The 11,845-nt window shown below is 39.9% G+C and overlaps 1 non-coding gene across 1 annotated transcript; it reads right to left on the reverse strand.

Moving 5' to 3' along the window:
- Positions 1-7,483: 7,483 nt before the first annotated feature.
- Positions 7,484-7,630, reverse strand: LOC129523072 (U12 minor spliceosomal RNA). The gene has a single exon (XR_008667038.1). It is a non-coding gene; the product is annotated as a U12 minor spliceosomal RNA (small nuclear RNA).
- Positions 7,631-11,845: the final 4,215 nt, after the last annotated feature.

An 11,845-nucleotide genomic window follows, 5' to 3' on the forward strand; every position in this document is an offset into this window, starting at 1 on the left:
AATTCCAAAGAAAGTAACTAGGAGCTATGGTTTAAATACCAACTTAAGTTGAAAATTGCTTCCACCTAGGGAGTTTTAATTGGTTATGATATTGTTTTAAAGTTTATGAAAATTTTAAAACAAAATAATAAGGAACTTCATCTGATTAAAAGAAAAGGTTGTCCATCATGGTTCTACCATGTTAGGTGCCAGAGTGATTGGTGAGAACAACTGTGAAGTGCCTTGAGATGATTTTCTAAACTGGGATTTCCTGCCCCGCCACCTCCCCTCTAGACTTTCTTACCCAAACTTTGTGAGTTTTTAAGTCACCCTTAACTTGGATGACACAGTTGGTCACAGCAGCCAGGTTATTTCATAAGCCTCAAAAAAACCCAGCAATTCACTTCCCACTTTTCTGCCAAGATCTAGAACCTTTGGTTTGGTCCTTGGTTAACTGTCAGGTGACCTTTGCCACCTAGAAAGCAATATTTAAGGAAATGATCTCCCCTGACTCTACTTCCTTCCCGTCCACACCAGTGAATTTGATTATGAAAATTAATCCTTGGGAAGCCAAGGGAGGGACAAAACTGTGTGTAATGGTTGATTAAGTCCGAACACAAGGTTTCTGTGTCTCATGAGGGTCCCTCTCTTGCTAGTAAACTCCCCATTTTCCAAAGTAGATCATCAGACAGTTTTGGATGTGCCCCTTGACCTTTCTTTAGCATTTGAAATAACAAACGGCTTCTTAGGCCCTCCCCTTTATTCTTAACCCTACAACCTATTAACATACACAACTACATGTAGCCTTTGAGGGGCAGACTCCCAAGACAGCTGAGATCACTCTTCAAAAACACATTGAGAATCATTACTTTCTATCCTATGATTATATCTTATTTTCTTCTTCCACACTCTTCTCTTCAATAGAATTCTCTTATTTTCTGAGGAAAAGTTCTTTTACTCTCATTTAAAGTCACACTCAAGGGGCGCCTGGGTGGCTTAGTGCATTAAGCATCTGCCTTCGCCTCAGATCTCAGGGTCCTGGGATGGAGCCCCATGTCAGGCTCTCCACTCAGCAGGGAGTCTTCTTCTCTTTCTCTCTCTCTTGCTCTCTCTCTGTCTCAAATAAATAAAATCTTTAAAAAATAAATAAAAAAATAAAGCCACACTCAAAGCAGCCCACCATCTACAAGACTTTCATGTGCCAAGAGGAAGAACCATCCCCAGTGGAAAAGATACTTGTGCTCAGCCCCCGGTTAATGTAAGAGAAATACTGTGTGGGCTGGTGACCAGTGTTGTTCCCTTCCCTCTTGGTGCCTGCTCCTTCTCTAGGGGACTTTCTGGTACCCCTCTGCACCTACTCTCCCCTGTCCTCCTTGAGCTTTCTGCTGCGGAATCCAACATCTTTTTCTCTGATTTTTATTCTCCTCCCCATCCCCACCTCCACACCTGAAAAGTACTACTAAGGTTGGGACCTTACACGATGGTGATAAACTATCAAAATTATTTGGTAGTGCTACAACTAGGTAAGTTTCCTCAAAACAATAAGTCCTGACTAAGGGAAATGTTGGTAATGGTGGAAAATTCAAGTCCCTGTCAAGTTTTCAGGACTGAGACTGTATTATCACATATAAACTTTGACTTATTTGAAAACTTTAACTTGATTAAACTTTAATCAGTTTAATCAGATTCTGGGCTTTCCAGCATCTCCACCATGACCTTGAAGCCAGTCTCACCATTTCTTGCTGGTCCCTATTATGTGAAGGCGGAGAATTTTGAATGGCCTCAAGGTATTCTAGGATGTAGAAAAAAAATTACACAAAGTCATTTAATATGATTTAATTTTGATAATTCAAACACCAGAACACTAGAATAATGCAATTCTTCTAAGTGCTCTGTGACCTCTTTTTTATATAGAGATATAGAGATTGAAAAATTAAATGACTTACGTCAGGATGGAACAAAAAAGTCAATAATAGAGCAGAGAAATGCAGCCATATTCTGCAAGTCTTAATCTATTAATCAACTAGGACACAGCTCAGCTGCTTAAAAGAGGCGGGAGAATAAAGATTCGGTTTGGGGACGTTACAGGCCTTGAAGTCAATACGTGTGTAGTAAGATTGCAGAAATTGAAAATACTCTGATATTCAAAACTTGTTCACCATTGAAACATTTCAATGCTATAGCAAGTCCTGCCTAAAGTGCAATCTGAGATTATTTGCTTCAGAAGTATTTATCTGATTAGAAGAAGTGTAATGCCTTTCTCAGTTTAATGAGAATGGTGGGTGTTTAGTCATGTGCACCCCAAATCCCAAGACAATAATTCTATATAATTTACCATCAAATAGTTAATTCTTGTAAATTATAGAAGAGAGAAGAATTAAAAGGCATCTCTGAAATTAGAAAGTTACACCCATCAAAAATAAAAGCTTTTCTTTCACTTCTTTGCAAATTCCAGATGATGATTTCAAATTCAAATCACAATTGAGATCACCCATTTTTTTAAATGATTTTATTTATTTATTCATGAGAGATACAGAGAAAGAGAGAGGCAGAGACACAGGCAGAGAGAGAAGTAGGCTCCATGCAGGGAGCCTGACATGGGACTCCATCCTGGGTCTCCAGGATGGCACCCTTGCCTGAAGGTGGCGCTAAACTGCTGGGCCACCAGGGCTGTCCAAGACATCACCCATTTTAAAGCCAACTCAGCCAGCTGCCTTTAGAAATGGATAAACAACTATCAACTGTGTGTAGCCCAGGTATCTCTCATGGAGTTGTATCACATGGTGGGTTGGGGTAGACACAGCTTAAATTGGATGACCCTGTGAGTGATCAACCAATGTATCAAGTGATCCACCCGACTTCCAGAAATATTCTTCCATATTAAATGCATATTCCCCAGAAAAGTCAATGTTTGCTTGGATTGGTGCACTATCGCCCACAGCAAACAGAACAGTGTACTTTATTCTCAACCATACTATGAGGGATCCTGCCTGGGAACCACCAAACGAGACCCAGTTATGGTTGGTGAGCCCCATTTTCCTGCCACAAAGCTTGGGAAGTTGGTAGGGCTTGCCTGCTGCTGAGGTAGTAGGGGGTACGGGTACTTAGGTCTCTACAATTAAGACACAACCACACTTCCTTATGACAACGATTAGAACTTAGAACACAGTGACGTGTCACTTAATACATGCTTGACCTTGTGGCCAAAGAGCAAATGTTGAAAGCACACTGAGATTTTTATCCCCTTGGAACATTTGACTACAAAGGGGCAGAAGGACATCTGGTTAACAGTGATGCAGAAATGCAAGCAGCAGGAGGAGGAGGAGCTTTCATTTCTCAAGTCTCATTTGTGTTTGTCCTTCCCATCCATCCTGGGCACTTGATGGGAGCTCTGGGCACTCTCCCATCGCAAGACAGCCTTCCCTTGGGTGCTGGGCCCACTGACCACGCTGGACGATCAGCTGTCAGCCTGACTCCAAGGGTAGCTCTTATTGGAAAGATAAGCTGGCATTGCTCCACTACTTTTCTGAGAATTTAGAGGATCCATGGTTAATCATGTGGAGGGTATTTTCCAGTCTTTTTGGTTTGCCTGCTGCATCCTGATAAAGCCAATACAGGCTTGAGTTTCCCAAGTTATAAAGGAGCCAAATAACACTTTACCATTTTGTTGTTTCTCAGTAAGGTTTTCTACAACCCTAAGGAAGTCTGTTGTTTGTGTTAAAGTCATTTTTAATCCTTAACACACACGTACACGGAATACCCTCTCTCTTCTTGCTAGAGATACTAATTTCAACCAGCATAATGCCCCAAATGACTGAATGCAGACATCAAAAACGGGCTAAATACATAAAAAGGCACTTCACAAAGAGGAAATGAAATGCACATGGCCAATGAACACATGAAAAATATTTAGTCCTACTAATAAGCATGAAAATGCAAATAGTGATGACTTGTTTTTTTCTCCTATCAAACTGTCAAACAAGTCATTTCAATGATAGTACTAAATGTCGGCAAAAGCCAGATGAGCTAGGCAGTCTTGTGCATTAGTGGAGAGAACTAAGTAAGAGGACATTTCTGAGGAGCACACTGGCCACCTATACTAGGGCCTTCTAGAAGGCAAAGGAGCTTTTGTCTCCGTATTTCACTGCTAGAAGCCTGTGTGACAGAGAATGCTAGCTGGCCCCAAATATCCAGGCTCCCTTTCTTCTCTTAGAAAAAAAAAATTCAGCTAGGTTCATAGAATTAAAACTAGATTTCCCAGCCTCAACAACATTAGTAGAGAAAAACAAATAGGATATAAAACCTTAAATGCAGTTTGTTTTGAAAAAAAGTTCTACATATTTAGCCATATGAAAAGAATACACAAATGTAAGTCAAGAGTTTAGCAACAAGTACCTCTAATAGGTCAGATTATGAGTAACATTTCTTTCTTTTTTTAATCTTCTATACTTTCCCCCAAAATGCCAATTTTAAAACCAGAAAAAAATTATCAAAAAATACCACTGAAAACCAGAGGCTTCTATGACTCAGAAATGTTATACAAGTGTCTGTACAGTACGAATACCTATCATATTATATGATAATCATAGACCACAGCAGCATGACAGATAGCAGTCCAGGGCAAAGTAATGCATGCTAAATATTTTGCTCTTTAAGTATTTATTTAAAGAATTGTTTCAAAAGGAAATAGTGATTTCTTAATCACTGCCATCTTAAAATTTCCATTCTAGATCCACAGAGAGCCACCTTGGATAAATGATGACGGGGATGAGGGTGGGGGTGTTTCACAGTGTTTAGGGTCCACTCTAGGAGGTCAGGTGTTTTTCTTTTTAAGATTTTATTTATTTATTCAGGAGAGACACACAGAGAGAGGCAGAGACACAGGCAGAAGGGCTCCCGTGGGGAGCCCAATGTGGGACTCAATCCCAGGACCCCAGGATGACGACCTGAGTCGAAGGCAAACACTCAACTGCTGAGCCACCCAGGGGCGCCTAGGACGTCATGTTTAAAGAAGAAGAGGGGGCCTGGGTGGCTCAGTCAGTTAAGCATATGACTTCAGCTCAGGTCAGGATCTCAGGGCCCTGAGACTGAGCCCTAGGTCGGGCTCTATGCTTCTCCCTCTCCCTCTGCTCCTCCCCTGCTCATTCTTTCTCTCTCTCAAATAAATAAATTCCTTAACATTTATTTTTAAAAAATCAAAAACAAATAAAGAAGCACCATCCAACAACCAACAGCAATGAAAAGGGAAGTCTATTATTAGCGGGTGTATCTCCAAGTACATCAAAAGGACTAAAAGTCATAACTCAGCTGAGTCCCTCCTTCTGCTTCCTAATTCTGCTGAGGAAACTCTCATACACCAAACACTTTCTCTCTTCTTAGCACCAACCCAAGCACCATTTTCTCCCTCTGGTCAGAATTTTTTCTTCATGTGGCTTAATCTAACGTGCTTCCTAGCCTGCGTGGCCTTCTCCTCCTTCATGATTAGAATGTAGAGAAGGCGATGGGGAGAAAGGGACCTGGCTAATAAAGGATTCTACGTAGCAAGTGGGGAAAGGAGGAGTACATGTAGGGCTAATAATATTTGTCCCAGCAAGTAAGGAGCAATTCTACCCCAAAACAAGTGATTGGATCCCTTTAATGGGTTATAAATTAACTACGTGGAGAGTATTAGTCAATCACTGTTCCTGACTTCATCAATACAAGCTGTGAATTTGGTCAACACAAGTACTTCCATTTCTGAAAAATGTCTCACGACAATGTAGGAAACCTATTCTTGAAACTTTTGGTGGAATGACAAAATTCTGACAACACCCACACACACATCAGTGTCTACTGAAGAAAGGTAGAGCTAGTGGAATTACTGGACTGTCACCACATCATAAAATAGTCAGGAACTTAGAATTCCAAAATCACTTTTTTGAAGCTAAGAAGAGACCTATGCTATTAACCTAAAGTTATTAATAGTTTTCCACTGTTAAACAGTACCAAGAATTATGACTCATATAATAAAAATATCATTTCACTGACATTAATGGCATTCTCGGGGTTGTAAAAAGCACTGCATGTTCCTTTGAAAATGAGAGTAAAGTTCTTTGCACCAAATTTCTGATATTCTTAAAACTTTCAGAAGCACCTTGTAATTCATTTTGTCTGATGGCGTATATATTAATTATAAGTAGGTCAAAAAAATCACATTTTTCTACCACACAAAAAATATAACAATACTAAGTGGGAAGAATAAGACCTTGAAGAACAGCTAGGTCTCCTTACTCTGCCCCTGTGTTGCCACTGCAAGCCAAAATTTGACATTTCACTTAACAATGACAAACTGTTTTTAATAAAATGGTCGCTACTGCCTCCGAGTGGTGGGTCATTCTCAGAGTTTAAATTTCATTAATTTCAAGTCCTCTCAGCCTAATGGGAGAGAATTTTGAGACTGAGGAGGTATATATTGTCTCAAGTTTAAATTCTGAACATGATATTGTAGTTTAAGGGACACAAAGAGTATATTTTAGTTAGAAAAGTCTACGAACAACTCATAAGTCTGTGAGGTTGGCCGGCTTTGCCCATAAAATCTGTGTTCCACAGAGCAGCAGAGGGCTCTCATTTCTCACCATTTTCCAGGTGATGCTCATTGACGTCCATGTTTTGCTGGTGGCACTTCCATCTCCAATCATCAGAAACAATGAGCCACCAGGAGTATAGAACTCTTCACTCAGGAAACGCTCTGTGGAGAGAAAAGCATTGTTTTAAATCATTAATGCAATAGACTGGGATTGTCTGTTTGCTATTTCTAATAGTTTGTCAAAAATAAAAATTTGGATGATGGTTCTGAGGACTGGTCTGAGCAAGTGATGTGGCAAGTAGCTGATCCCACAAATTGCACAAATCTGTTAAAAATTAGCAGCTAACAATATAGTTGCCCAAATCAAACCCTGTATAATAGTACATTAGATTTGGGATGACATAGTAGATCAAAGGCGCCTCTTTTCTTCCACTTTGAAGTGAACCGAACACACGAAGGAAAATAAACAATAATGGCAGCTCAGTCTTTGAGGAGAATAGAAAACACTAAATAAACAAATCATGGAGAGAGCTGGGAACTTTGGGAAAAGCTGGCAAAGCACAGACTTCTTCAAAGCAATGAAGCATCCATGGGACAAGCCTATGACCTCTAGTATGGAACAAAAAGATCTATGTGCTTGGGCTGGGCTAGGGGATACAGAACCCCCTTGCAGCCCACTGGACTCCAAGGAGTGGCAGGGAACAGGTAAGAATGTCATCAGTAAATGACGCAGCCAACCCAGTTAGACAAACAAAATGAATCCAAAGAAAGCATAAAAGAAATAAAGACTTTCAGAACTAAATGGCAGAACTAAAAGGATGAATTCAATGGTTCTCCGTTCCTTCCTCCCTTCCTTCCTTCTTTCTTTCTTTCTTTTTTCCCCATTCACCCTCGTGTATTACCTTCATACCAGTCTACTCCTCCAGCGTCAGAGGCCTATGGGCAGACGGCGACTCCCAGGCATCCCACAAAGTAGGCAGGGCACCTCAGAGGCAACCTTCACCCCCTCAAAACTGTCTCACATTAGCAGTGAGGATTCTGGCATCACTCCGAATTGTCATTTTCCTTACTCGTAGTTTAAGGCATCCAACAGTGGTTTCTTTAAATACAAAATGAGTTCTAGCAATCTTGGGGTGGAGTCCTTTGGGTTTTCTTCGTACAGTATCATGTCATTTGCGAAGAGGGAGAGTTTGACTTCTTTTTTGCCAATTTGAATGCCCTTTGTTTCTTTTTGTTGTCTGATTGCCGAGGCGAGCACTTCTGTACTGCATTGGACAACAGTGGTGGAGGGGGGATCCTTGTGTTCCTGATCTTAGGGGGAAAGCTCTCAGATTTTCCACATTGAGAGTCATATTCACTGTGGGCTTTTTGTAGATCGTTTTTATGATTTTGAGATATGCCCCCTCTATCCCTACACTGTGAAGAGTTTTAATCAGGATTGGATGCTGCATTTTGTCAAATGCTTTCTCTGCATCTATTGAGAGGATGATACAGTTCTTGGCCGACAAGCACATGAAAAATGTCCCACATCACTTGCCATCAGGGAAATACAAATCCAAACCACAATGAAATACCACTTTACACTGGTGTGAGTGGCTAAAATTAACAAGGCAGGAAACAACAAATGTTGGAGAGGATGTGGAGAAAGGGGAGCCCTCTTGCACCGTTGGTGGGAATGTGAACTGGTGCAGCCGCTCTGGAAAACTGTGTGGAGGTTCTTCAAAGAGTTGAAAATAGCACTACCCTATGACCCAGCAATTGCACTGCTGGGGATTTACCCCAAAGATACAGATGTGGTGAAATGGCAGGACACCTGCACCCCAATGTTCATAGCAGCAATATCCACAATAGCCCAACTGTGGAAGGAGCTTTGGTGTCCATTGAAAGATGATGGATAAAGAAGCTGTGGTCTAGGGGATACGTGGGTGGCTCAGCGGTTTGGTGCCTGCCTTTGGCCCAGGGCACGATCCTGGAGTCCCGGGATCAAGTCCCGCATCAGGCTTCCCACATGGAGCCTCCTTCTCCCTCCTCCTGTGTCTCTGCCTCTCTGTCTGTCTGTCTCTCTCTCTCTCTCTCTCTCTATATATATATATATATATATATATATATGTGTGTGTGTGTGTGTGTGTGCTTATATATATATGTATATATATCATAAATACATACATACATAAATACATAAATCTTAAAAAAATGTGGTCTATGTATACAACAGGATATCACTCAGCTATCAGGAAGGATGAATGCCCACCATTTGCTTTGACATGGATAGAATTGGAGGGTATTATGCTGAGTGAACTAAGTCAATCAGAGAAGGACAATCATCATATGGTTTTACTCATACGTGGAATATAAGAAATAGTGAAAGGGATTATAAGGGAAGGAGGGGAACTGAGTGGGAAAAATTAGAGAGGGAGACAAACCATGAGAGACTCCTAACTGGGAAACAAACAAAGGGTTTCAGAAGGGGAGGTGGGCGGGGGTTTGGGATAACTGGGTGATGGGCACTGAGGGGGCACTTGATGAGATGAGCACTGGATGTTATACTATATGTTGGCAAATTGAATTTAAATAAGATTATTAAAATTACAAAACGAAAATTTAAGAATCTACAAAAATTAATCTGGTCATTCTCTAACATGGATGATTTTGCCTACCACTTTCCAGATTGTTCCAGTGTAATTTGGATTATTCCAGAGCATATAGCAAGGAGAAAAACTCTCCTTTTTAAAAAAAGATCAGAGTTAACAATACCAAAACCTGACAAAGAAAACTCATGGAAAATAAAATTATAGGGGAATCTCAATTATAATTATCAATATATTAAAATAAAATACTAGCCAGAAGATTCTATTAGTATTTTAAAGCAATAACACATGATTCCAGGTGGGATTCATATTAGGGATGACAGTTTGAATATTAGGGGAGCTAATACAATTTACCATTTTTAAATATAATTTACTTTAATAAATCACATAAAAATAATATGATCCTCTTCATGATTTCTGAAAGGCAATTGTTAAAATTCAACATCTGAAAAAAATTCCATGTCTGTCCTTTAAAAAAAGAATATATAGATATTTTCACATCATGATTTTATGTACCATAAAACTTTCTATGAGATGCACATACATACATTTTCATGTAGTTTTGTTTAGTTGATTATAAATATAGATATTAAGTATTAAGCGTATGTTTTCCCCTATGGTGAATATAAGGAAAAGAAAGCCTCTTTCCCAAAATAGGCTATTCCAAATATCTCATAGTCGGATACAGAAATGATTTCAGAAGTGCCCACATGACTCAAACAGAACCAAGTAAGTGCTCACCTAGAACTGTAGGTTATACTTGGAAAGAGGCTTTTTCTGCTGTGGAATGTCATGAGTATGACTAGATTTGTGACTGCAGAGCCTGACCGAACCTTTAGAGGTGTGCAGCATCCAATGGGATGTACTCACAAAGTTGTTAGAGTTTCGGTCCTGCAAAATAAGAAGGATATGAAAGAGGCGGCTGGTGGCTCAGTTGGTAAGTGTTTGACTCCTGATTTCAGCTCAGATCATGATCTCTGGGTTGTGAGATTGAGCCCCGCACTGGGGTGGAGCCTGCTTAAGATTCTCCCACTCTCTCTCCCCTCTACCCTTCCCCTCTACTTCCTCTCTTAAAGAAAAAAAAAAGAAAGAAAAGAATAAAGAAAAACATGAAAAAATTTCAGAATATAATCAAAATTAAGAGTTCACCAAATCCAGTCAAAAGTTGAAAGGAGCACTGGGTATTATACTATATGTTGGCAAATCGAACTCCAATAAAATAAATAATAAATAAATAAATAAATAAATAAATAAATAAATAAAATTTAAAGAAACCTAATCTGATGTCAGAATTAAATAATGTGTAGTTTGAAAAGGGCTACCAGGCCATCCCATTTGACATGTTTGGACTTGAAGTCTCTCTTGGTTTAATGGCCATGAAGGAGGGTTCTGTTTGTCTGTCTGGATGGTGAGAAACCGACCATCTCAGCAGGCTACTCCAGATCTTATGTCCTGGCCGAGACCTCAGGCTGCATGCAACCTCATTAAATATGGAAAGAAAAAGAATCTGTACACAGTGGATATTTTTAGCATTGGTAATGCTTAAGAGCATCTGAATACTTAACAGATTAGCAGTCACCCCAAAGTAAAGAGGCTTTGGGGTAATTGATTTAGACTTGCGTTTTTTTTTAGGATGAAAGGAACAAGAGAAGTCGACTAATGTAAACAGTAAAGACCATTTCGGAGAATATATGATTCTCCATATGTTCAGTTTTAATGTACTTGATTTATCAGAATAGTATCTAAGAACCTGGGAAGGTTTGTTAGACAGTTGAAGGACTTCAAAGGAAATTAAATCTATTAAATTTATAAATGGAGTTTAAATATGTAAGGGAATTTTACTAGGTTATACAAGCACTCTTAAGAGCCACTGTTGAAATTTGCTAGGTTTAAAAATAGATGATAAGATGTATAATTTAGTTTGTGAAGCATCAGGAAGAATTAGGCTTCTACATTTGTAACTTATTACGGTCCCTAATGTGACTAGAAAGGAATTTATAAGTTATTAAGGTTACAAATTTCTCTAAAGTCACATTTTAATTTTGTGTGTGCTGATTAGTCTCTGAGTAATCTTGTTTAAGTACAAACTACCCCCTTTGATGGCATCAAAACGCTTACCCTGCTGTGGAGATCACAAGCACCAAAGATCCACCACCCTGGACGGCCCGGGGCCGTTTGCCATTGGAGAGGAGGCCTGCCCGGGAGCAAGGCCAATCCATGCAAAGGGCATCAGGAGAGGGAAAGATGATCTCTTTAAACCTCAGGATCCCACCGTGCCTGAAGTCTGACTGCCCTGATTAGTTGTGAGTCAATACAGTCCTCCCTTATGCTTAAATTAATTTGAGTTCAGTTTTTTCTCACTTGCAAATAAAAGCTCAAGTGTTGGCAGCTCAGAGCATGTCCCCTCTTGTGACCTTCTCTTCTCTCCCAGCTTTGAAATCGACAGGTGACTGGAGGGCAACAAATGTTTGACCTTATGGGTCGGTCATCTGGACAGAAGTAGATTGGGACTAGAATCAGGCATATTAAGCACTTTCATTATGTCAGTGGAACTCTTAGGATTGAGAGGGGGAAAAAAGACAGCAAACCCAACAGGAGAGCAGACAAGAAGGAAATGGGCACATGAACAAATGGAAAAATGGAAAATGGACACGAATTCTATGTAATTCACAGAAGAAAGCTGAACCCCTCACTGGCATCAGAGAGGCAAATG

This window comes from Nyctereutes procyonoides, unplaced genomic scaffold, assembly GCF_905146905.1.
Source record: "Nyctereutes procyonoides isolate TBG_1078 unplaced genomic scaffold, NYPRO_anot_genome, whole genome shotgun sequence".
In the NCBI taxonomy this organism is placed as follows: Eukaryota; Metazoa; Chordata; class Mammalia; order Carnivora; family Canidae; genus Nyctereutes; species Nyctereutes procyonoides.